This window comes from Bubalus bubalis, chromosome 1, assembly GCF_019923935.1.
Source record: "Bubalus bubalis isolate 160015118507 breed Murrah chromosome 1, NDDB_SH_1, whole genome shotgun sequence".
NCBI classification, from domain to species: Eukaryota; Metazoa; Chordata; class Mammalia; order Artiodactyla; family Bovidae; genus Bubalus; species Bubalus bubalis.
Genome location: NC_059157.1, coordinates 186,136,556 through 186,162,368, shown reverse-complemented (window position 1 = coordinate 186,162,368; position 25,813 = coordinate 186,136,556).

Here is a 25,813-nt window from a genome sequence, read left to right as displayed (position 1 = left end):
CATTGCCTAGGGTGGCTCTTATACCTGCTTCTCTGTCTTAAGGAGCCGGAGCTCAGGACTCACTGAAGGAGCCAGGAGATGCGCATGCCCAGAGCAGCCCTTCATCATGGTGGATGGGAGATGCAGGAGGAGGAGGTCAGGCAAGGCAACCTGAGGCACGTACCATGCAGTCTCCCAGACATGCCCCGTGGGAGTGGACCTGGGTGCCCAGACTGGTGACTGTGCAATATGCACAGACTCCCTCCCTTCCCCATCTCACTTCCCACCTCCCAACCAGTGCATCTTGGGATCCCCTCCCAAATAAACCCTTTTCTCAAGGTTTGTGTCTGAAGGAATCAAGCATGGGAACAGGGAGCCGTCCCTACTCTAGCACACCCCAGACTGCATTAGATTTGCCCATTTTCTGGTCTGTGTGCCTCCCAGCCTATGGGCTCCATGAAGACAGGGACCAGACCATAACGACCTCTCAATAAGTCTTTACTGACCCCTTGAATCTCACCAGAACTCATAATTAGCCATTTGAAAGAAGATCTTGCTCTTCCCAGATTTTTCTTTGCCTACCTGATTGGAGAATAGTTCTGTTCAAAATTTACTTCTGAGCAAATGAGACCAAGAAATCCTAGATTTGCTTCCATCTGTGATCAGTTTTCTTTTTTCATTACCCATCACATCCCCAGTCCTCTCTTATCTGGGTTTGAATACCCTCTCCACCACAGACTCTGTAGGAACTGGCTTCTTCCAACCACTGTCTGTGGACCTGCTCTTCTCTGCCTGGAATGTGTTCGCATCCCCGTTCCTCCTTCCCCGGGATGGCTCCTATTCATCCTTCCAGACTGAGGACATCACTTTGAAAAAGTTTCCTTCATTCACAGGTATATGCCCCCTTCAGAGCCATATTTTTGCAAGCAGTCTGATGATGATATCAGGGTGCAGCCTGGCATTATAAGCGGGAGCCCCCAAAACTGCAATTTATTTTTTATTTATTTTTTTTCAAAACTGCAATTTAAAATCTTGCCCATGTGGTGAGTCGCCTCCCAGGACTCTTTCCCAATTGGGACTCCAAATTGCTGTTAATGTGGAACTTCTCAGCACTGTTCAAGTCTGGATGTAGATCGTTGGCCCAGTTTGATAATATATATATGCTGTTACTTCTCCTTACTGTTTCTATTTCTTTCTTTTTAATGACTGTGTTTTGAAATTGTCAAACAATCCTCTATTAAATACTGGAATTGTTTATTGTGTGTGTAACAAGTAGTTTATTTTGTTGACAAATCCTTCGAACCTAAACAAAAGTAGAACTTACGGCAAAACACTTGGCTAAGGCACTTGTGTTTCTCCTCATCCCCAATACACTTCCATCAGCCCAGATGTCCAGCGGTAGTGGAATATTATACATAAGAGTCAATCTGCCACTTAGAAAGACTAGGGAAGTTCTTCTACTTTGCTGGAAGTGGATCTTCCCTGACATACCTGAAAAGAAAGAAGGGAGTGAGTGCTAGGTGGGGATCTGACTTTAGAAAACTTGTCATGTGCTTGGATTGTGGATGGATGGCAATTTTAATACCTCATGTACTTGACTTTTAAATGTCTCGCTGATGATTTTATTAAGGGCATCTTATGGGGACACATATTAATTTGGTGTTTGCTCTAGCAACCATATGCTGGTCAGGTTCTAGGCCCTATTTCTGGCTAGAGTGAAAAGCAAACAGAGCTATTCCTAAGATAATCGTCTTTACTTTATGCTAATTTCTTGTTAGCATTTAAAATCAATTCCTTATTTTGACTTGGTAATAACTATTGGATATCCTCTCTTTCCTCCAAAAGGCAGGCACATAAAACAGCTTATTTGGACACATGATGGGCTCATCCCCAAATTTATTGTGAAAAATGAGTGGTAATAAATGAGCTTTATGAACAATTTATAGTCAAAATTTGAAAAATGCCAGAGATTTGCCTCAGACGGATGTACCCTTTATGCACTTGAATGGCTACCTCTATACTTGATTTTGGAAAATACTCCTTACTGCAGCCCTCAACCTCTGCATCTGGTGTAAACTCCCAGGAGATATGAATGAATGACTGAATGAAATCAGTTTATTCATTCAGTAAATGTTAAGCATCTATTGTGTGCCAGGCTGTGTTACAGACACAACACAATTCCCTACCACATGAAGTCTAAATTCTAGTGGTTCTGTTCTCATCATAGCAAGGAGGTGCTCCGCCACTCTTTGGTAAGGGCAGAATATTGACTGCCACATCTGCTTCGGGCCATGGTTGCCTTGGGTCTTTCAACACCATCCCCATCACTGTTACCCTGAGCACCATCACCGTTACTGCCGTCTTGAATCTCACGCAACAATGGACTGGTTCAAATTTGAGAAAGGAGTATGTCAAGTCTGTATATTGTCACCCTGCTTATTTAACTTCTATGTAGAGTATGTCATGAGAAATGCCAGGCTGGATGAAGCACAAGCTGGAATCAAGGTTGCTGGGAGAAATAACAATAACCTCAGATATGCATATGACACCACCCTTATGACAGAAAGTGAAAAGGAACTAAAGAGCCTCTTGATGAAGGTGAAAGAGGGGAGTGAAATAGCTGGCTTAAAGCTCAACATTCAAAAAACTGAATGGCGTTTTTTTTGTTTTTTTTTGTTTTTTTTTAAGATCATGGCATCCGGTCCCATCACCTCATGGCAAATAGATAGGGAAACAATGGAAACAGTGACAGATTTTATTTTCTTGGGCTTCAAAATCACTGCAGATGGTGACTGCAGCCATGAAATTAAAGGATGCTTGTTGCTTGGAAGAAAAGCTATGATCAACATAGACAGCATATTAAAAAGTAGAGACATTACTTTGCTCACAAAGATCCATCTAGTCAAAGCTATGGTTTTTCTAGTAGTCATGTATGCATGTGAGAGTTGAACCATAAAGGAAGTTTAAAACTGAAGAATTGATGCTTTTGAACTGTGTGTTGGAGGAGACTCTAGAGAATCCCTTGGACTGCAAGGCGATGAAACCAGTCAATCCTAAAGGAAATCAGTCCTGAATAATCATTGGAAGGACTGATGCTTAAGCTGAAGCTCCAATAGTTTGGCCACCGATGCGAAGAACCAATTCCTTAGAAAAGACCCCGATGCTGGGAAAGATTGAAGGCAGGAGGAGAAGGGGATGACAGAGGATGAGAAGGTTGGATGGCATCACTGATTGAATGGACACTAGTTTGAGCAAGCTCTGGGAGATCATGAAGGATAGGGAAGCCTGGGGCACTGCAGTCCATGGGGTCAAAAAAAGTTGGACACAACTGAGTAATTGAGCAACAACAACAACCCTGTTTTATAGATGAGAAAAATTATATGTATATGATGACTATTGAATCCATTATATATGGTTATATTTTATTTGAATATTCATTTTAAAAGCTTGAACCATGTTGCTCTATTTCCTTAGGGATTCTTAGGTTTTCTGGGTGGAAATTTGCTTGTTGCTCAATTGTGGGTCCTGCTCAAACCAGGATCTATGGAAATAGATGAGTTGTGCCCTTAAGGATGCCCCCTATGCTCCCGAGGGCACACAGTTACACATCCTTCTTTCTTTCTTTCCACCTTAGTTCTCTGTCTTCCTGCAGGAACCACTGTCTCAGGGGTAATCGGTGCCCTTCTGCTCCTTTGACAGAAATCTCCATTAAGTTTCTTTTCTCCTAAGAAGAGCTCCACAATTCAAACCCTCGCTCATCTTCCCTCTCATCTCTTCCCATCACATCTCGTATCTAATCAATTACCACCACTCAGACAGCTGTCACGGGGAGTGCTGAAGCCTGCGAGCCTTCTGCTGCAGTCTGTTAGAGGGTGAGATACCTTAATGTGTTACTTAGTCCCAGAGGCATCAGGGAACAGAAAGGTAATTTTCTACAGTGATGCCTTTGGCATCAACCACAGGCAGACAGGAGAGAAATTCGTGGGTCAGGGTAGGCGGTTTACCCTTTCATGTATCCTTCAGACTGGTCCAGTATAAGGCAAGATGGGCTCTTTTTTTATCCTTGCATGTGTGTGTGATTTAACCATATCACTTTATTTTCCATTCCCATTAGATGTACTGACACAAAGAATACGTAGCAACAAATGAACGAGTATACAAAATGTTATCTGTTCTAATAATGGAATACATACCCAAGCTGTAACATGGATGAACCTTGAAGACAGTGCTCTGTGAAATAAACCAGCGACCAGAGGACAAATACTGTATATGAGGCACCTGCTGCTGCTTCTGCTAAGTCGCTTCAGTCGTGTCTGACTCTGTGCAACCCCATAGAGGGCAGCCCACCAGGCTCCCCCGTCCCTGGGATTCTCCAGGCAAGAACACTTGGAGTGGGTTGCCATTTCCTTCTCCAATGCATGAAAGTGAAAAGGAAGTCTCTCAGTCGTGTCCAACTTTTCGCGACCCCATGGACTGCAGCCCACCAGGCTCCTCCATCCATGGGAATCTCCAGGCAAGAGTACTGGAGTGAGGTGCCATCGCCTTCTCCAGAGGCACCTAGCAGAGCAAATTCAAAGAGACAGGAAGTCAAATGGTGGTTGGAAGTGAGTGTTTCATGAGAACAGAATTTCAAATGGGGAAGATAAAAACATTCTGGAGAGGGACGGTGGTGAGGGCTGCAAGATAAAGTAAATAGATTTAATGCTACAAAAATGGTTAAGATGTTGTATATATTTGTTATATATATTTTTGCTGCAGTCAAAATAAAACAGGAAGGGCAGGAGTTCTCAGCTGAAAGAAGAGCAGTGAAGGAGTAGCACATATTCATTCCTCACAGTGGACAGGACACTTCACTGGGACGACCCTGAGGAACTCACTTTCCTGGAACAAGTACCGTTTCTTTCCTGGTGACTCTAGCCAGCACTGCTTTTACAGATGGCTTTCTGCATGTCTTAAGGAGTCTGAGCACAGAGCTCCTCCTTAGCTGGGAAGCGGCCGTGACTCTGAAGCTTTGCCCAGCCCAGGTTTTGTCCGAGCAGGAGAGCTGGACATCTGACGGGGAAGGACCTGCAGGCAGGAGGCAGACTGAGGAGTCCTTGTGCCTCTCACGGGGCTGATGGTGATTGATTTGGGGGACTGCGAAGTCCACCCCAATAGTGGAGCGTGCGTGGGGTACGACCTCCATTATTGGAGCATCCGAAGGACGCTTTGAAGCATTGGTGGCAGTTTTTGACAGACTGTATCTTCTATTAAATGAGCTCTAATTTGGCTGAGTCCTGAACATGTTGCAATATGCCTCTGCCGTTTCTGGATTTTTGCCATTTCCCAGAATGTATATAAAGAGATGGCTATTCCCTATAAGAGCATCCCTTCTTAACATATATAGAACACACAATTACCAACTGGAAAGCTAGAGCTTTTGTTTTAGTCTCTCAGTCATGCCTGACTCTTTGTGACCCCTTGGACACAGCCCGCCAGGCTCCTCTGTCCATGGGATTCTCCAAGCAAGAATTCTGGAGTGGATTGCCATTTCCTACTCCAGGGGATCTTCCTACCCAGGGATCGAATCCGGGTCTCTTGCATCTCCTGCATTGGCAGATGAGTTCTTTATCACTAGCACCACCTGAGAGGCCCCACTGGGTCCATCACACCCCAAAACGGCTACTAAACCCGGTGAATCCTTCCTAGACTCCTTCACCTGCCTTCTCTGCAACCTGAGCATGTGGTCCTCTCAGGCTCTCAGCCCCTGCACACTCGCGTGGCCTGCTGTCTACGCCTGTGCTACCCCTTCTCCTCGTGTTTGCGGCTTCATCTTTCTGCACTCAGATACTAAATGTTCGTGCTTCCTGGTGGCTCTCCAAGGACCTCTATTCTTTTTGCTTTTTTAATGAAACATTTGTTAAGCCCTTAGCCTGTGTCAGGCATAACGATAGTCAATAATAAAGTCACAGACATTTGTTGAGCACTCACCTGGACCAGGTGCTATGCTGCTGCTGCTAAGTCACTTCAGTCGTGTCCGACTGTGTGTGACCCCATAGATGGTAGCCCACCAGGCTCCCTTGTCCCTGGGATTCTATAGCACGATGCAAATTTGACAACATAAAGTGGAAATAAGAGCTGACATTTACTAAGTGGTTACTATGTGTTGAGCTTTGTTATATGATTTTAATAATAACAAAATAAGAAGAAACTGGCAGCCGCTGCTGCTGTGTTCCAGGCCCCACTGTAGCCCCAAAGTACATGCGTTATCCTACTGAGCTTTCCCAAGGACTCTATTTTATTATAGTTAAACTTTTTAATTTTATTGAAGGATAGTTGATTTACAGTGTTGTGTTAATTTCTTCTGTACAGCAAAGTGGCTCAGTGATACATATACATATATATATATATATATATATATATATATATTCTTCTTCATGTTCTTTTCCATTATGGGTTGTCGCAAGATGCTGGATATGTTTCCCTGTGCTATAGAGCAGGACTTTGTTGTTTACAGGACGTATTTTCCATCTCCACAAATTCCTGAATGACCTCAGGCATGTCTTTCATTTCAGTAATAACCCTTCCCCATAACTCCCCAAACTGCATTTATATCCTGGGCCTTTATCCTAAGTGAAAAGTGTTAGTCACTCAGTTGTGTCCGATTCTTTGTGACCCCATAGACTGTAGCCCACCAGGCTCCTCTGTCCGTGGGATTTCCCAGGCAAGAATACTGGAGTGGGTTGCCATGCCCTTCTCCAAGGGGTCTTCCCCACCCATGGATTGAACCCAGGTCTCCTGCATTGCAGGAGGACTCTTTAGTGTCTGAGCTACTTGGGAAGTTTTTCCTTTTTCCTAAGTTCCTGATCAAATGAGCCACCTTGGCCCATGAGACAACTCCCTCTGGCTGCTCTGTGGGCATCTCAAACTCAAGTGTGTTCAAAATGGAAATGAATGCCCTGCCCCCAAAACCTTCTAGAATCTCTACCCCAGGGACATGACAGGTTGTCCAAACCAGAAGCCTGGGCGTCTCCTCTGACTGCTGTCAATCACTCTCTCACTCCCCACATCCAATCCCCACGACAACGCTCATGTTGTTTCTAGAAGCGTCTCTTACATGCTTCTAGCTCTTTCCATTTCCACAGCAACCAACCCTTCCTGCCACCTTGACCTGATGCCTATGACAGCACCTGACTGTAGCTGCAGACACAAACCTTCCCAGTGCTCTTCTCTCTGCAGCCAGAGCAGTCTACTGGCGACAACTGAGAGGAGAGGGATGGGTGGGAGCCAGGGAGGCTCAGGAGGGAGGGGGCATATGCACACTTGTGGCTGATTCACATTGCTATGCAGCAAAAACCAGTGCAACGTTGTAAAGCAACTATCCTCCAATTAAAAATAAATTTAAAATGTTTTAAAAAGAACATGCAAATGTGTTCATGTCCCAATGTGCTTGAACCCTCCAAAGCCACCCTGCCCGCACCTTACTCTCTGGTGCCCTTCTTGCTTCTAGAACTCGGCCCTGTCATGGGGGACTGGCCGCAGCCCAGGCCACGAGGCCTATCCTTCTCCTTTATGTTCTTTCTCTCCCTGTGTTTCACTAACTGTTAAGTGAAATCTTTATCCTTAGATTTTCCCCTGCCTGGGCAACCCGGCCCCCACCCCTGTCCCCATCCTTTGTTGACCAAGCCAGCTCTTGGTTATTCATCCATCAGGACCAACTTCAACCCCTTTCTGAAGTCGTCCCCAGCCCCACCAGTGATGTGCTTCCTACTTACCTGTCTGTCATACCTGCACAGTTCACATGCTGCCCTCCTCTAATCTGTCAGCTCTAGTCTGTCACCGTGTCTTGTCCTCTGACCCTGGTGATTAGCACATCACAGGCATTTAGTAAGTATCTATTCCATAAAGGAATAAAAGGGCAGGGTTGTAAGAATTACACGGGACACTGACTGCCTGTGGCTTATACTCAGCTCATACAAAAACAGGTAAAAGTGAAAGCGAAACTGTTAGTCGCTCAGTCGTGTCTGATTCTTTGTGAGCCCACTAACTGTAGCTCACCAGGCTTCTCTGCCCACGGGATTCTCCAGGGAAGAATACTGGAGTGGGTTGCCATGCCCTTCTCCAGGAGATCTTCCCAACCTAGGGATCGAACTTGGGTCTCCTGAATTGCAAGCAGACTCTTTACCATCTTAACCACCAGGGAAGCCCCTAAACAAGTAGTTGGACTATTTTAGAGTCTTTGTATGACATCGTGTAGGATTTGTCCTTCTGCGTTTGGCTTATTTTACTCTGCATAATGCTCCCTGGGTTCATCTATTTTGGCACATATGGTAGGATTTCCTTCTTTTTTTAAGGCTCAGAGTAGAATGGTGGTCTCCAGAGGGATGGAAGGAGGGTACATGGGGGTTATAGTCAAAGGCATGGCTCAGATTGTAAAGAATCTGCCTGCAATGCAGGAGACCCGGGTTTGATCCCTGGGTCAGGAAGATCCCCCTGGAGGAGGAAATGACAGCCTACCCCAGTATTATTGCCTGGAGAACCCCATGGACAGAGTTGCGTGGTGGGCTATAGTCTATGGGATTGCAAAGAGTTGGACATGACTGAACCACTAACACGTTCACTTCACTTCATTTCAAAGGTATATGATATCTCTTATATACTGCTACTGCTAAGTCACTTCAGTCGTGTCCTGCAAGAGTCTAAAATAAATGATACAAATGAACTTATTTACAACACAGAAATAGCTGCACAGACTTAGAGAATGAACTATGGTTACCAGTGGGGAGGAGTTGGTGAGGGGAGGGGTAGACTGGGAGTTTGGGATGGACATCTACACACTGCTGTATTTAAAATAGATAACCAACAAGGCCCTACTGTATAGCACAGGGAACTATATATTGTAATAACCTAAATTTAAAAGAGTTTGGAAAAAGAATAGATGCAAAGTGTGTGTATAGGTGAATCACTTTGCTGTATATCTGAAACTAACAAAACATGGTTAATCAACAGTCCTCCAATAAAGAATAAAAAATACACAAAGTTTTGGTTACACAAGATGAATGAGTCTCAGAGCTCCACTGAACAGCCCATAGTTAATGATTCAGTAGTGTTTACTTAGACATTTGCTAAGAGGGTAGATTTTATATGAAGTACTGGACACGACTGAAGTGACGTAGCAGCAGCAGCAGCACTGTACTCTTGCCTGGAAAATCCCATGGACGGAGGAGCCTGGTGGGCTGCAGTCCATGGGGTCGCTAAGAGTTGGACACGACTGAACGACTTCACTTTTTTCACTTTTCACTTTCCTGCATTGGAGAAGGAAATGGCAACCCACTCCAGTGTTCTTGCCTGGAGAATCCCAGGGACGGGGGAGCCTGGTGGGCTGCCGTCTATGGGGTCCCACAGAATCGGACACGACTGAAGCGACTTAGCAGCAGCAGCAGCAGCAAGAGCACAAGAGGAAACCTTTGAAAATGGTGGGTGTGTTCACGGCATTGATTATACTGATGGGCTTGTGTGTGTATTGTATCTCCAAACATTAAGGTGTATATTAAATATGTACAGCTTTTTTGTAAGTTGAGTCTGCCTCAATCAAATTTGTTATAAACAGGTCATGGTATTATTACTGTGAAGAGTGGTGACAGCAAGCCCCAGGGTCAGGATGCGGGGCCATCCGGGCCTCGGTGTTCAGCGGGTACGTGAGGTAGCAGCGGGACTGAGTTTCTTGGGGCTCTCCTCTAAGAGAAGAGTCAGGGCCTGCGGTAGCTCCGTTGCCCTGATGATGTGGTTCAGCTCATAGCTGGACACAGTTCCTTGTCCCTCATGGGAAATGTCACCTTGCTTTACATCAAAGTGTGTGCCAGCCACTGCTCAGGGTGACATTGGGGCCTTGCAGGCATGGGTGCTGGGAAGGGGCCCCGTCCTCAGAGAAGGCTGTCTCAGGCTCCAGTGAAGGGCTGACCTTCTTACCCTCAGATGACTGTGAGGCCAGTGGGAGGCTGGGACAGCTGGAGCCACTGAATCAGGAAGGCTAACATTCACTTTTAGGAAATTTAAAAAGACGTTATAGGACATTGTTTAAAGATGCCCCACAGTTCTGTTTGGTTGACTGGTAGAAATAATTCTCCCTGATCTTGGACAGATGTCTTACATTTTCTCACTCTCAGTTTCCTCATCTGTAGTGTGTGCTAAGTCGCTTCAGGCGTGTCCAACTCGTTGTGACCCCATGGACTGTAGCCTGCCAGGCTCCTCCGTCCATGGGATTCTCCAGGCAAGTATACTGGAGTGAGTTGCCATTTCCTTCTCCAGGGGATCTTCCTGACCCAGAGATCAAAGCCCTGTCTCCATCATTGGCAGGTGGATTCTTTACCATGGAGCTATCTGGGAAGCCCCACAGGAGATCAGCACTGACTCAAAAGTTGAGCAGCAAGAAACACCGTAGCTTCACATCCAGCAGTAAAAGAGGCAAAGACACACAGGGAAACATCATGAAGGAAGCCCAGCATAGGGACTTGGGGCTGGGCCTTGGTTGCATTTCTTTCTGAGCCCCGAGTTCTCATAACTTTGGAAGAGAAATGCTGAACCCTGGGAGAAACAGATGCAAGTTTGGCATCATGTGTCTACTTAGACGCTGAAATTCTACATTTAGCTAGCTGTTTTCCTTGCTTAGATGTGTGGCTGTTTTATTTTCACCAATGTTGATTTGTGTTATCTTACTGCAAGCTTTATTTTCTTGGGCTCCAAAATCACTGTGGATGGTGAATACAGCCATGAAATTAAAAGAGGCTTGCTACTTGGGAGAAAAAATTATGACAAACCTAGACAGCATATTGAAAAAGCAGAAACATTACGTTGCTGACAAAGATCCATTTAGTCAAAACTATGGTTTTTCCGCTAAGAATCGGACACGACTGAGTGACTTCATTTTCACTTTTCACTCTCATGCATTGGAGAAGGAAATGGCAACCCACTCCAGTATTCTTGCCTGGAGAATCCCAGGGACGGGGAGCCTGGTGGGCTTTCGTCTATGGGGTCGCACGGAGTTGGACACGACTGAAGCAACTTAGCAGCAGCAGCAGCAGCAGCAGCATGGTTTTTCCAGTAGTCAGGTACGGATGTCAGAGTTGGACCATAAAGAAGGCTGAGCACCAAAGAATCAATACTTTTGAACTGTGGTGTTGGAGAAAACTCTTGAGAGTTCCTTGGACTGTAGTGAGAGCCAACCAGTCAATCCTAAAGGAAATCAACCCTGAATATTCATTGGAAGGACTGATGCTGAAGCTCCAATACTTGGCCACCTGATGCAAAGAGCCAACTCATTGGAAAAGACCTTGACTCTTGGAAAGATTGAGGGCAGAAGAGGGTGACAGAGGATGAGGTCGTTCAATGGCATCATTGACTCTATGGACATGAGCTTGAGCAAACTCCAGGGAATGGTGAAGGACAGGGAAGCCTGGCATACTGCAGTCCACAGGGTCACAAAGAGCTGGATGCAACTAAGTAACTGAACAAAAACTACAAGCTTATTCTATGAAAGATTGCCTAGGAGGTATGCGATCCTGTGAAATCCGCCCGTTTATCTCTGGCCTTCAGCAAATGCGTCTCCTCCCTCCTCTGCTTCTGTGTTTTCAGTTTTTGTCATTGTTTTAGCTTCTTATATAAAATTATAAAAAATTTTGTTAGACACATAATTTAAACATAATTTTAGATATGTAAATTAAATATATCATTGTTCTAATTCAAACAACTATTCTGATAAATTAGAACCAATTCATGTTTAAGGAAAATGTGAGTTTCCCACCACATCCTAAACCACTTATTCTCTTATCTCCAGATTCCCTCATGAGCTTTCACTTCCCTTCAACCAAAGCCATGTTTTAATACTTCTCTCTTTCTCTTCCTCTTTCTTCTTCTTCTCCTTGCTACCTATTTACCTACTTATCTACATGGGCAGTTTTCTGTCATTAATTTAATACTATAATCATCTTTCAGCATCAGTGCATACACATCATTTTGAAGACAATTGCATATTTGCTCACAAAACTAGTGTAGCTTATTTCCATTGTTAGTATTGTTTTTAACTGTTACAAAGCTTCACTGAATAACCTCATACACCATATCTTTGCTCACTTGTACTGCTGTTTCTCTAGCTTGGGAATGGCTTTACTCTAACACAGGATGTGCAGATTTAAAAATTTGGAATAGAAACATTTTTCCTCCCTCGAAACTGGGCTGGTATGAGCTTCCTTGCTTCTCAGAAGTGGACAGAAAATTTCTAATCCCATTTTCCCCAGAGAGAGACTTCTGAGGATTCCAACTCTGTAGGGATCTCAGTTTTTTGCTCATCACTTCACAAGGTCAAAAGGTTACATCTCTTGGCTCAGCTTGAGTTTAGTCTCCAGGCTCCAATTCCTGGGCTATAAGCTGTATCCATTGCCCTTATTGGCTACTCATTTTACTAATATGCTTAGAATTTCCCCTCATTTCTGTCACCTGGCAACTTCTCCTTTGAGATTGCTGTGTATTTAAAACAAAGAACATTTTTTATTATATTTTATACAGAATTTCTCCTTGCTTTTGCATAGCATGCAGTAGAACTATACTATAACTCTCCTTATTTTGGCAGGCTGCAGTCAATACCAGACCACCTGACCTGCTTCTTGAGAAATCTGTATGCAGGTCAGGAAGCAACAGTTAGAACTGGACATGGAACAACAGACTGGTTCCAAATAGGAAAAGGAGTACTCAAGGCTGTATATTGTCACCCTGCTTATTTAACTTATATGCAGAGTACATCATGAGAAATGCTGGGCTGGATGAAGCACAAGCTGGAATCAAGATTGCTGGGAGAAATATAAAAAACCTCAGATATGCAGATGACACCACCCTTATGGCAGAAAGTGAAGAAAAAATAGAGCCACTTGATGAAAGTGAAGGAGGAGAGTGAAAAAATTGGCTCAAAATTCAGCATTAAAAAAATGAAGATCATGGCATCCGGTCCCATCACTTCATGTCAAATAGATGGAGAAACAGTGGAAACAGTGGCTGACTTTATTTTTTTGGGCTCCAAAATCACTGCAGATGGTGACTGCAGCCATGAAATTAAAAGATTCTTGCTCCTTGGAAGAAAAGTTATGACCAACCTAGATAGCATATTAAAAAGCAGAGACTTTACTTTGCCAACAAAGATCCATCTAGTCAAGGCTATGGTTTTTCCAGTAGTCATGTATGGATGTGAGAGTTGGACTACAAAGAAAGCTGAGCACTGAAGAATTGATGCTTTTGAACTGTGGTGTTGGAGAAGACTCTTGAGTGTCCCTTGGACAGCAAGGAGATCCAGCCAGTGCATCCTAAAGGAAATCAGTTCCGAATATTCATTGGAAGGACTGATGCTGAAGCTGAAGCTCCAGTACTTTGGCCACCTGATGTAAAGAACTGGCTCATTGGAAAAGACCCTGATGCTGGGAAAGATTAAAGGGGGGAGGAGAAGGGGACGACAGAGGATGAGATGGTTGGATGGCATCACCAACTCAATGGACATGAGTTTGAGTAAACTCTGCAAGTTGGTGATGGACGGGGAGGCCTGGTGTGCTGCAGTCCATGGAGTCGCAAAAAATCAGACACGACTGAGTGACTGAACTGAACTAAACTGAACCGTCAATAGCTGAATAGGATTCTTGAGAGTCCCTTGGACTGCAAGGAGATCAAAAAAGTCAATCCCAAAGGAAATCAACCCTGAATATTCACTGGAAGGACTGATGTTGAAGCTGAAGCTCCAGTACTTTGGCCACCTGATAAGAAGAGTTGAATCATTGGAAAAGACCCTGATGCTGGAAAAGATTGAGGGAAGGAGGAGAAGGGGATGACAGAGGGCGAGATGGTTGGATGGACATTACTCAATGAACTAACTCAATGGACATGAGTTTGAGCAAACTTCAGGAGATAGTGATGGACAGGGAGGGCTGGTGTGCTCCAGTTCATGGGGTTGCAAAGAATCAGAAATGAAAGCATGCCTGAGTATCATCCTTAATGTTATGTATGCACGTCAGACTTGCTAGAGTCTAGTCTGTTTTACTGGTCTTTGTGAAGAATTAGCCTTTGCTTTTATTGATTAACCTGCTAACTTTTAAAGGGGGTGTTATTTTTCTCTAATTATCTCTGTTAATTCTTCCCTTTAGGTTTACTTAATGTTGAGTTGTTTTGACTTCTTTAGTTGAATGCTTGCCACATTTATTTTCAATCTCTATAGGTTTCCAATAAAGCCATAATTGTTCTTTGAATTACTGATTTTCTACATCTGATCGGTATTGATAACTGGTGTTCACATGGCAATTTCCTGTTTACCATGGGAGCTATTCAGCAAACTGCTCTTAAGATTTCCAGTTGACTAGACTCTTCGGGGGTGTTCATTTAGAGTATTTGACATTGTGATCAGAAGTCATGCTAATGTAAGATTTCTACTGTTTGGAAAATAGTGAAATTTCTTTTTTTTTGTAGACAGTTTTTCTTTTTGATGTGAAGGAAAAAAGATGGAGAAAGTAGACTCAGTAAAGGGGGGTCTATGGAAAGAAGAACAGGAAGCTCTGAGAAGACAAGCACATCAGGTTCACCTCCTGTTGGGCACTGGCAGGCGTGCACAGAGAATTTCCAGAAGGAAATTTATCCCACGAGCTTGAATGTCAGTGTCGTTGCAGGAAGGGAGGGAGAGCCCAGGGCTCAGATCTTTCCTTCTCACTCATTTCTTCTGAGCTACAAGTCCTCAGTTCACCCCAGTGTTTCCTGGTACTGGGCACTGTAGGTGGGTACAGATTGAAGTCAGGTGAAGGACTGGCACCTGCTTTTTCCAGGTACATGCTTTTTCCAAGGTCACTTTTCCCCACTGTGTTCCCAGCCTTGTTGTAGTTGGAAGACTAAAGAGCCAATAACTAAACATTCATGCAACACAAACCCATGTTGCAGGCACTGTGTATGCTGAGCTGGACTCACAGTTGCTATATGCTGCATCTTAACACAGCAGCAAGTGATGCTTTTCATGGATATCAAGGCTCTGCAGCTTTCTGAAGGGAATAAGTCCAGCATAGACTTGGTGAGACAGCATGGTGTCACAGAAATCTTGAGAGTCAGACCAGCTTGGGCTCCCATGCACATCCACTGTGCATTAGCAGTGTGACCTGCTGAAAGTCCTGACCTGGTTTTCCACATGTAAGGAGCTGAATCTCATAGAATGTATGCAAGGAATCCATGGCCTGGCTTGTGGGAGGACTCTTAGCACATTCTTAGCAGCATTAACACGGACTCTCTTGACAGATGAGTCCCCCCTTGATCTCTCTGTAACACCCAGAACTTATGGCAGTCCTGTCCTCTGGAAGATCTCTTGCATCCAGGCCACTCTTTCCTGTCCCTACAGCTGCTTCTCCTGTGCCCTTGACCAGCACTGCCAGCTCCTCAGTCTTCTAAAGGCACACTCTGTCGAAGATTCGCCCAGGTCCTCCTCCCTTCCCCTCCAGGGTCTCCTCTCCACTCTTCTTTCCCATTTTGTTGGGCGACTCCTAAAATGATATCTATCATTCAGATTTGCCCCGAGATCCAGCACTTCATTGCCAATTTCCTTTTTGGTGTCTCCATTCCTGCAGTCTGGGACAAGCCTCCACCTGCTTTCCTGGGCTGGGAACCTCTGAGTCAGATGCACATAACATCTTCCTCCTCACGTGTTTCACATTCAATGGTTCCATGCTGTCGGGCCTCATTCTGAGCTGCTCACATCAGCCATGGCATCTGCTGTCTCTTTTCTATTCCTGTTATCGTGTCTGCGATTCAGACCCTCAGTACCTTGCAAGTGGACCTGGGCAACCGCCTTCTCATTGTGTCACCTCCCGGTTTCTTCCTTTCTTCCATCCCAACTCACTGTGGTTAGGTGAATCTTTATGAAATGTGGCTCTGATTTCATCAGTTCCTTGCTCATGTGTTTTTAGTGGGTTCCTATTGCCTACAAAAAAAAAAAAAAAAAAAAAAAAAGGCCTTATCTCATAGCCTCCCATTCAAGTGTTTGGATTGGAACCCCTCCACTGAGCCTCTCCTCCATTACTTTCTTCCAGTGTCTGATTCGAGCTTCAGACTCCTTGTTCTATCCAACCATCTCAAGCCCCTTTCATCTGTGCCCTGGTCCTCACTCTTCTGTCAGTCTAGCATCTTTCCCCCAGCTCTCCACTCTCTTCACTCTCTCCCTTCCTCCTGTAAGCCACTCTCCAGTTACCCCTCATGGGGAGATCTCCTTCCTTGGGTCCTGCACAGAATTCATCTTGCACTTCATGTAAGATGTCAGATTGTAGAGAAAAGATGATGCACTTGGAAGCTGGTCATATTTAGGGTTTTTTTTAAGTAATTTTTTTGGAGTATTTAGAATTTTGTGTTAGTTTCAGGTGTACTGCTGCTGCTGCTACTGCTGCTAAGTCACTTCAGTTGTGCCCGACTCTGTGTGACCCCATAGACAGCAGCCCACCAGGCTCCTCCATTCCTGGGATTCTCCAGAAAAGAATACTGGAGTGTGTTGCCATTTCCTTCTCCAATGCATGCATGCATGCTAAGTCACTTCAGTCATGTCTGACTCTGTGTGACCCCACGGACAGCAGCCCACCAGGCTCCTCTGTCCACGGGATTCTCCAGGCAAGAGTTCTGGAGTGGATTGCCATTTCCTTCTCGTACAGCACAGTGAATTAGCTATGCATATACATATGCAGATGACACCACCCTTATGGCAGAAAGTGAAGAGGAACTAAAAAGACTCTTGATGAAAGTGAAAGAGGAGAGTGAAAAAGTTGGCTTAAAGCTCAACATTCAGAAAACGAAGATCATGGCATCCGGCCCCACCACTTCATGGGAAATAGATGGGGAAACAGTGGAAACAGTGTCAGACTTTATTTTTTGGGGCTCCAAAATCACTGCAGATGGTGACTGCAGCCATGAAATTAAAAGACGCTTACTCTTTGGAAGGAAAGTTGTGACCAACCTAGATAGCATATTCAAAAGCAGAGACATTACCTTGCCAACAAAGGTCCGTCTAGTCAAGGCTATGGTTTTTCCAGTGGTCATGTATGGATGTGAGAGTTGGACTGTGAAGAAGGCTGAGTGCCGAAGAATTGATGCTTTTGAACTGTGGTGTTGGAGAAGACTCTTGAGAGTCCCTTGGACTGCAAGGAGATGCAACCAGTCCATTCTGAAGGAGATCAGCCCTGGGATTTCTTTGGAAGGAATGATGCTAAAGCTGAAACTCCAGTACTTTGGCCACTTCATGCGAAGAGTTGACTCATTGGAAAAGACTCTGATGCTGGGGGGGATTGGGGGCAAGAGGAGAAGGGGACGCCAGAGGATGAGATGGCTGGATGGCATCACTAACTCGATGGATGTTGAGTCTGAATGAACTCCGGGAGTTGGTGATGGACAGCGAGGCCTGGCGTGCTGCGGTTCATGGGGTCACAAAGAGTCAGACACGACTGAGTGACTGAACTGAACTGATACATACATCCACTCTTTTTAAGATTCTATTGCCATAGAGGTCACTGCAGATTACTGAATAGAGCTCCCTGAGTTACACAGTAGGCTCTTATTAGTTATCCATTTTATATATAGTAGTGTGTATATGTCAATCCCAATCTCCCAATTTATCCCTCTCCCCACTTTCCTCCTTGGTAATCGTTAAGTTTGTTTTCTACATCTGTGACTCAATTTCTGTTTAATAAATGGATTTATTTGCACCATATTTAGTTTTGTAACCCAACTTTGCCGCTATTACCTGTGGGAAATTAGGAAAGTCACTTTTCTTCACTGAATCTATTTATTCACTAACAAAACACTGCTATTTCACAGTGCTGTTGAAGGAATGAAAGAAGATAATGAAAGGACTGAAAGAGCACCCAGCATGTTAGTTTCTTTCCCTCATGGAATCTTTTATTTCTTACTTGACATTGTCATTCAAAGATATCCTGCTGCTGCTGCTGCTGCTGCTGCTGCTGCTGCTAAGTTGCTTCAGTCGTGTCCGACTCTGTGCGACCCCATAGACGGCAGCCCACCAGGCTCCCCTGTCCCTGGGATTCTCCAGGCAAGAACACTGGTCTCCTCTAAATCAAAGTACGCATGCAAATGGTTTATTCCACCGCTCGCCACATGCTCAATAAACACAAACTGCTTTGTTGTTGTGGATTTTGTTATCGCTGCAATATAAGCTCTGTAACTGTGAAGGTTGCCCTTTATTTCCTGTGGCTAAATTAGAGAAAAGTTAAACCTTATTTGAAAAATAGAAAACTCTGGTAATGGTCATGAGTGCATTGATATTTTAAAATTTGAATATTTGTATTTGAATTTCTAAACTTAACTCTGCCTAAATTTCTTGAAGTCTATTTTCCTGACAAGTCACTGGGGATGATAATGAGCCCAAGTTCACCTGTATCATCATAGCATGAAACCATAGACAGATTGTTATCAAAGAGTGATTGAGTGTTTTGCTAGACTTACATAATTACACATGAATTATTTGAATGGAAATGTCAATGTATGTAAGTGCAAAGATGTTTTTCCCTGCTACACCAAATATTTCTCATTCTTCTAAATTCTCTGATTCCTAGCAGCTAGAAGAGGGAATTCTAACCAAGCTACTGTTTGCTGTAAACATATGTATTATCTCAATGTTATTATCTCATTGTATTTTCTGTTTTAAAATACCAAGAACTTGAGGTGAAAGCTGTTGGGGTTTTTTTAGATGTGATGTCCCCTTTTGTTCAACCTGCTATCCAGAACTCAAGGCAGCAGCCTCAAACCATCTTTAGGATTGTGGTTGGCAGAATGATGACCCTCCAAAGCAGTCCCTATCCTAATCCCTGGACTCTGAGGATATATCATGTCACATGGCAAAGCTGAATTGAGGTTGTAGATGGAATCAAGATTGCTAATCAGTTTACCTTCAAATAGGAAGTCTACCCCAGATTATCCAAGTGGATCAATGTAATTACAGGGATACTTAAACCTGGAAGAGAGTCAGAGAAGTTGTGACAATGGATGCAAGACCAGAGTGATATGATACTGGTTTTGAAGATGGAGGAATCAGGCCATGAGCTAAGGGATCCATATGTCTTCTAGAAGCTGGAAAAGAAAACCAAACAGATTCCCCTCAGAGCTTCTAGAAGGGGTTCAGCACTGCTGACACCTTGCTTTTAGTCCAGTGAAACCCATTTTGGACCTCTGACCTCTAAGATAGTATATTTATGCTGCTTTAGATCACTAAATTTGAGGTAATTTGTTTTAGCAGCATTAGAAAACTAATGCAGACTTTGATACCAGAAATGTGGTGCTAATGTAAAAAGCATGTATTTAAAAAACAACAACAGCAAACAAACAAACTATAAATGGCCTTGGAATTGGGCAGTGGGCAGAAACCAGAAGAATTTTGAGGAGCATGGTACATTGTTCACAGTAATATGGATGTTTATAGAAATAAGGATGTTAAAGTCTGCCAGTAAGGGCTCAGAAGAGAATGAGAAAGGTAGTAGAAAAAAAAAAATTTAACCATCGTAAGCAGACTGATGGTAGAAATGAATGTTAAAGGTTCTGCTGGTGAGGACTCAGAAAGAGATGAGGAGCATATCATTGGAAACTGGAGGAAAGGAGACGCTTGTTATAGACCAGCAAAAAGCTTGATGAAGTTGTGTTCTACAGCTGTGTGAAAAGAACTTGTAAAGAATGAACCTGCAGAATTAGCTGAGGAGATTTACAAGCAAAGTGTTGAAGGGGTAGTCTGATTTCTTCTTGCTGCTTAAAGTAAAATTCAAGGTGAATGATACAGATTAAGAAGAAATGTTAAAAGAAAAGAAATTAGGCCTTAGCCTTTTTTGAAAATTCCAACATTATTCACAAAGCAAAAAAAAAAAAAAAAAGTGCTAAAATTAGGAGATTTGTCATCAGGAAAGGCTGACAGCAGGCTCTAGAGAAAAAGTTGATGGTGTGGCTATGTAATCTTTTCCTAAAATCTTCAAGAAATCAAAAAATTAGAGTGTATAGTCACAAAAGATTTCTTTGAAGAGTTTGAGTGTGACTCACAGATCCCCTAGAAAATCAGAGTGCATCTTAGGAAGCTGGGAGCATTGTGGCCATCTCAGCAGAAGTCAAAAGAGAGACAGGATTATCTAGGGAAGACTTGTGGAAGAGCCTTCTGTCTGATGGAATAAACGCCCATGATATATATGGGAGATCCACAAAGTTTTTGAGAACTTTATATGAGGAAAAACACTGCAAGTTTGGACTAAATGTGCCACTTTGGAGAGAGAGTATGAAAGATAAAGAACCAACCAACAAACAACAAAAAACTATTGGTCCTGTAAAAGCTTACAGGCAAGAAACAAGCTTATGAAACTACTCATGTTACTTTTCATGAAAAAAGGAAACATGCTCAGGATGTGAAGCCACAAGCTCAGAGGGTGGAATTAACAGCCACAGGAGTGATTCCAGTTGGGCTTCCCTGGTGGCTCAGATGGTAAAGAATCTGCCATAAATGTGGGAGATCTGGGTTTGATCCCTAGGTCAGAAAAAACCCTTGGAGAAGGAAATGGCAACCCACTCCAGTATTCTTGCCTGGAGAATCCCACTGACAGAGGAGCCTGGTGAACTACAGTCCCCGGGGTTGCAAAAAGTTGGACATCACTGAGCAACTAACACAAACACACACACACACACACAGGATGATTCTGAGGTGCTGATGCCTTGTGAAATTTGTCTGACTCTTGTTGCTGCTTTTATTCTTCCCATTTCCGCTGTTTGAACTGAATGTCTGTAACTGGTATCTTATGTTTACCTTATCATTGTGTATTGCAAACAGATAACTGGTTTTCTACTTTCTACAGATGGGAAGGAATTTTGTTCCTGGATGGATTATGCCTACCCTTTGTGACCCCATGAACTATAGCCCTTCAGGTTTTCCTGTCCATGGGATTATCCAGGCAAAAACACTGGAATGGGTTGCCATTTCCTACTCCAGAGAATCTTCCTGATACAGGGATCAAACCTGTGTCTCTTTAAGTCTCCTGCTTTGGCAGGTGGGTTCTTTACCACTTTTGCTACTTGGGAAACCCATGCCTAAGCCTCAGTTCAGTTCAGTTCAGTTTAGTTGCTCAGTCGTGTCCGACTGTCTGCAACCCCATGATTCACAGAACGCCAGGCCTCCCTGTCCATCACCAACTCCCTGAGTTTACCCAAACTCATGTCCATGAAGTCAGTGATGCCATCCAGCCATCTCATCCTCTGTCGTCCCCTTCTCCTCTTGCCCCCAATCCCTTCCAGCATCAGGGTCTTTTCCATGAATCAACTCTTTGCATTAGGTGGCCAAAGTATTGGAGCTTCAGCTTCAGCATCAGTCCTTTCAATGAACACCCTGGACTGATCTCCTTTAGGATGGACTGGTTGGATCTCCTTGCAGTCCAAGAGACTCTCAAGAGTCTTCTCCAACACCACAGTTCAAAAGCATCAATTCTTCACCGCTCAGCTTTCTTCACTGTCCAACTCTCACAGCCATACATGACCACAGGAAAAACCATAGCCTTGACTAGAGGGTCCTTTGTTGGCAAAGTAATGTGTCTGCTTTTTAATATGCTGTCTAGGTTGGTCATAACTTTTCTTCCAAGGAGTAAGTGTCTTTTAATTTCATGGCTGCAGTCACCATCTGCAGTGATTTTGGAGCCCCAAACGATAAAGTCTGACACTGTTTCCACTGTTTTCCCATCTATTTCCCATGGAGTGATGGGACCAGATGCCATGATCTTCGTTTTTTGAATGTTGAGCTTTAAGCCAACTTTTTCACTCTCCTCTTTCAATTTCATCAAGAGACTTTTGAGTTCCTCTTCACTTTCTGCCATAAGGGTGGTGTCATCTGCATATCTGAGATTATTGATATTTCTCCTGGCAATCTTGATTCCAGCTTGTGCTTCTTCCAATCCAGTGTTTCTCATGATGTATTCTGCATATAAATTAAATAAACAGGGTGACAATGTACAGCCTTGACGAACTCCTTTTCCTATTTGGAACCAGTCTGTTGTTCCATGTCTAGTTCTAACTGTTGCTTCCTGACCTGCATATAGGTAGGCAGGTCAGGTGGTCTGGTATTCCCAGCTCTTTCAGAATTGTCCACAGTTTATTGTGATCCACACAGTCAAAGGCTTTGGTATAGTCAATTAAGCAGAAATAGATGTTTTTCTGGAACTCTCTTGCTTTTTCCATGATCCAGCAGATGTTGGCATTTGATCTCTGATTCCTCTGCCTTTTCTAAAACCAGCTTGAACATCAGGAAGTTCACGGTTCACATATTGCTGAAGCCTGGCTTGGAGAATTTTGAGCATTACTTTACTAGCGTGTGAGATGAGTGCAACCGTGTGGTAGTTTGAGCATTCTTTGGCATTGCCTTTCTTTGGGATTGGAATGAAAACTGACCTTTTCCAGTCCTGTGGCCACTGCTGAGTTTTCCAAATTTGCTGGCATATTGAGTGCAGCACTTTCACAGCATCATCTTTCAGGATTTGAAATAGCTCCACTGGAATTCCATCATCTCCATTAGCTTTGTTTGTAGTGATGCTTTCTAAGGCCCACTTGACTTCACATTCCAGGATGTCTGGCTCTAGGTCAGTGATCACACCATCGTGATTATCTGGATCATGAAGATCTTTTTGTACAGTTCTTCTGTGTATTCTTGCCACCTCTTAATATCGTCTGCTTCTGTTAGGTCCATACCATTTCTCTCCTTTATCGAGCCCATCTTTGCATGAAATATTCCCTTGGTATCTCTAATTTTCTTGAAGAGATCTCTAGTCTTTCCCATTCTGTTGTTTTCCTCTATTTCTTTGCATTAATTGCTGAGGAAGGCTTTCTTATCTCTCCTTGCTATTCTTTGGAACTCTGCATTCAGATGCTTTTATCTTTCCTCTTCTCCTTTGCTTTTCACTTCTCTTCTTTTCACAGCTATTTGTAAGGCCTCCTCAGACAGCCATTTTGCTTTTTTGCATTTCTTTTCCATGGGGATGGTCTTGATCCCTGTCTCCTGTACAATGTCACGAACCTCTGTCCATAGTTCATCAGGCACTCTATCAGATCTAGTTCCTTAAATCTATTTTTCACTTCCACTGTATAATCATAAGGGATTTGATTTAGGTCATACCTGAATGGTCTAGTGATTTTCCCCACTTGCTTCAATTTAAGTTTGAATTCGGCAATAAGAAGTTCATGATCTGAGCCCCAGTCACCTCCCAGTCTTATTTTCCCTGACTGTATAGAGCTTCTCCATCTTTGGCTGCAAAGAATATAATCAATCTGATTTCAGTGTTGACCATCTGGTGAAGTCCATGTGTAGAGTATTCTCTTGTGTTGTTGGAAGAGGGTGTTTGCTATGACCAGTGCATTCTCTTGGCAAAACTCTATTAGCCTTTGCCCTGCTTCATTCTGTACTCCAAGGCCAAATTTGCCTGTTACTCCAGGTATTTCTTGACCACCTACTTTTACATTCCAGTCCCCTATAATGAAAAGGACATCTTTTTTGGGTGTTAGTTCTAGAAGGTCTTGTAGGTCTTCATAGAACTGTTCAACTTCAGCTTCTTCAGCATTACTGGTTGGGGCATAGGCTTGGATTACTCTGATATTGAATGGTTTGCCTTGGAAATGAACAGAAATCATTCTGTCATTTTTGAGATTGCATCCAAGTACTGCATTTCGGACTGTTTTGTTGACCGTGATGGCTACTCCATTTCTTCTTAAGGGATTCCTGCCCACAATAGTAGATATAATGGTCATCTGAGTTAAATTCACCCATCCCAGTCCATTTTAGTTCGCTGATTCCTAGAATGTCAACCTTCACACTTGCCATCTCCTGTTTGACCACTTCCAATTTGCCTTGATTCATGGACCTACATTCCAGGTTCCTATGCAATATTGCTCTTTACAGCATTGGACCTTGCTTCTGTTACCAGTCACATCCACACCTGGGTATTGTTTTTGCTTTGGCTCCATCCCTTCATTTTTTAGGGAGTTATTTCTTCATTGATCTCCCATAGCATAGGGGACCTACTGACTTGGGGAGTTCATCTTTCAGTGTCCTAACTTTTTGCCTTTTCATGCTGTTCATGGGGTTGTCAAGGCAAGAATACTGAAGTGGTTTTCCATTCCCTTCTCCAGTGGACCACATTCTGTCAGACCTCTCCACCATGACCTGTCCATCTTGAGTGGCCCCACACAGCATGGCTTAGTTTCATTGAGTTAGACAAGGCTGTGGTCCATGTGATCAGATTGGCTAGTTTTCTGTGATTATGGTTTTGTACCAACACCTTATTTAGATGATGAAATTTGGGACTTTTGGCCTGATGAGATTTAGATAGGATTATGAACTCTTAGCTGATTTTGTTATGAGTTGAGACCTTTAGGAACATTGAGACAAGTTGAATATACTCTTCATTGTTACCTACAAATGAGACAGGCTGTAACAGAAGTGGTCAAAATTGTATATGATATTCGTTTTTCTCTTTCTGACTTACTTTACTCTGTATTAGCCTCTAGGTTCATCCATGTCTCTACAAATGACCCACTTTCAGTCCTTGAAAAATGGTATAGATTATCTTATTTACAAAGCAGAAGTAGAGACACAGATGTAGAGAAAAACTGTATGGATACCAAGGGGGAAAGGGAATGATGGGAGGAATTGGGAGATTGGGATCGACATAAATACATTATTGATACTATATATAAAACAGGTAACTTAAAAAAGCAGATAACTACTGAGAACCTACTGTATAGCATAGAGAACTCTACTTGATGCTCTGTGGTGACCTAAATGGGAAGGAAATCCAAAAGCTATTGTACAGCTGATTCACTTTGCTGTACAATAGAAACTAACATTGTAACACACTGTAACACATTGAAACATTGTAACACAACTATACTCCAGTGAAAATTAATTTTTAAAAAATGAGGCTGTGTGATACTAGATTAGGGGTCATGGTAAAAGTCAAGTAAAAGGATTTAGATTTCATTCTGTATAAAGCAAGAAGTCTCTGTAAAGTACAGCAATAGACAGGAATGGGATCTGTAAAGCCAATGGAATTTTCAAATAAACAACACTCTGTATCCAGACCTCAGTTCCAAACTTAGAAAACAACACTTATTATTTAAAAGGAAGTGGCTGTAGTGTTTATCTCAGACTCTTAGATTATTAAACTGTTTCCTAAGCTTTTCCTTTGTCTAAAACAAGTGCTCTGGTCCAAGAGCACTGACCATCTCATGCAATATAAGCCAAGACTTTGATTGTGACTCTCAAAGAAGAAACATAGTGTGGTTTTGGTAACAACCACAAGTGAGAATCTGAAAGTCAGGAGTGTGGACTTTGAGCTTCAGGTTCCTCATATAGATGCTCTTGAGTTTGGGTGGAGAACAGTCTTACTGGTGTTTTATCACTTCATGAATGATGTGTTTTGCAAACTTTCCTATCATGCTTTCCTGGATGTGCCTCTAGTTGATTCCTAGAACTGTAGTCAAATGTATTACAACTCTTGTATTAATCACATGAATGGAAATAGGGGTCCCCAGGATGCTTCTCACACTGTTCCTCCCTGCCCCTACCTTTAACGACCTTGTCTCTTTCTGTACCTGTAATTGCCCCCACCAGGCTAATACCTCTCAGATCTCCAGTTTTGGTCCAGGCATATAACCTCCTGCTAAATCTCCATCTCAAGACTAGAAAATGTCCTTCAAATTCAAGCTGCCCCCAACATGCACATTTGACCTTCACGTGAAACCTGCTCTCACTTTTATCCCCTAACTCCCCCATGAGTTCTTCATTCAC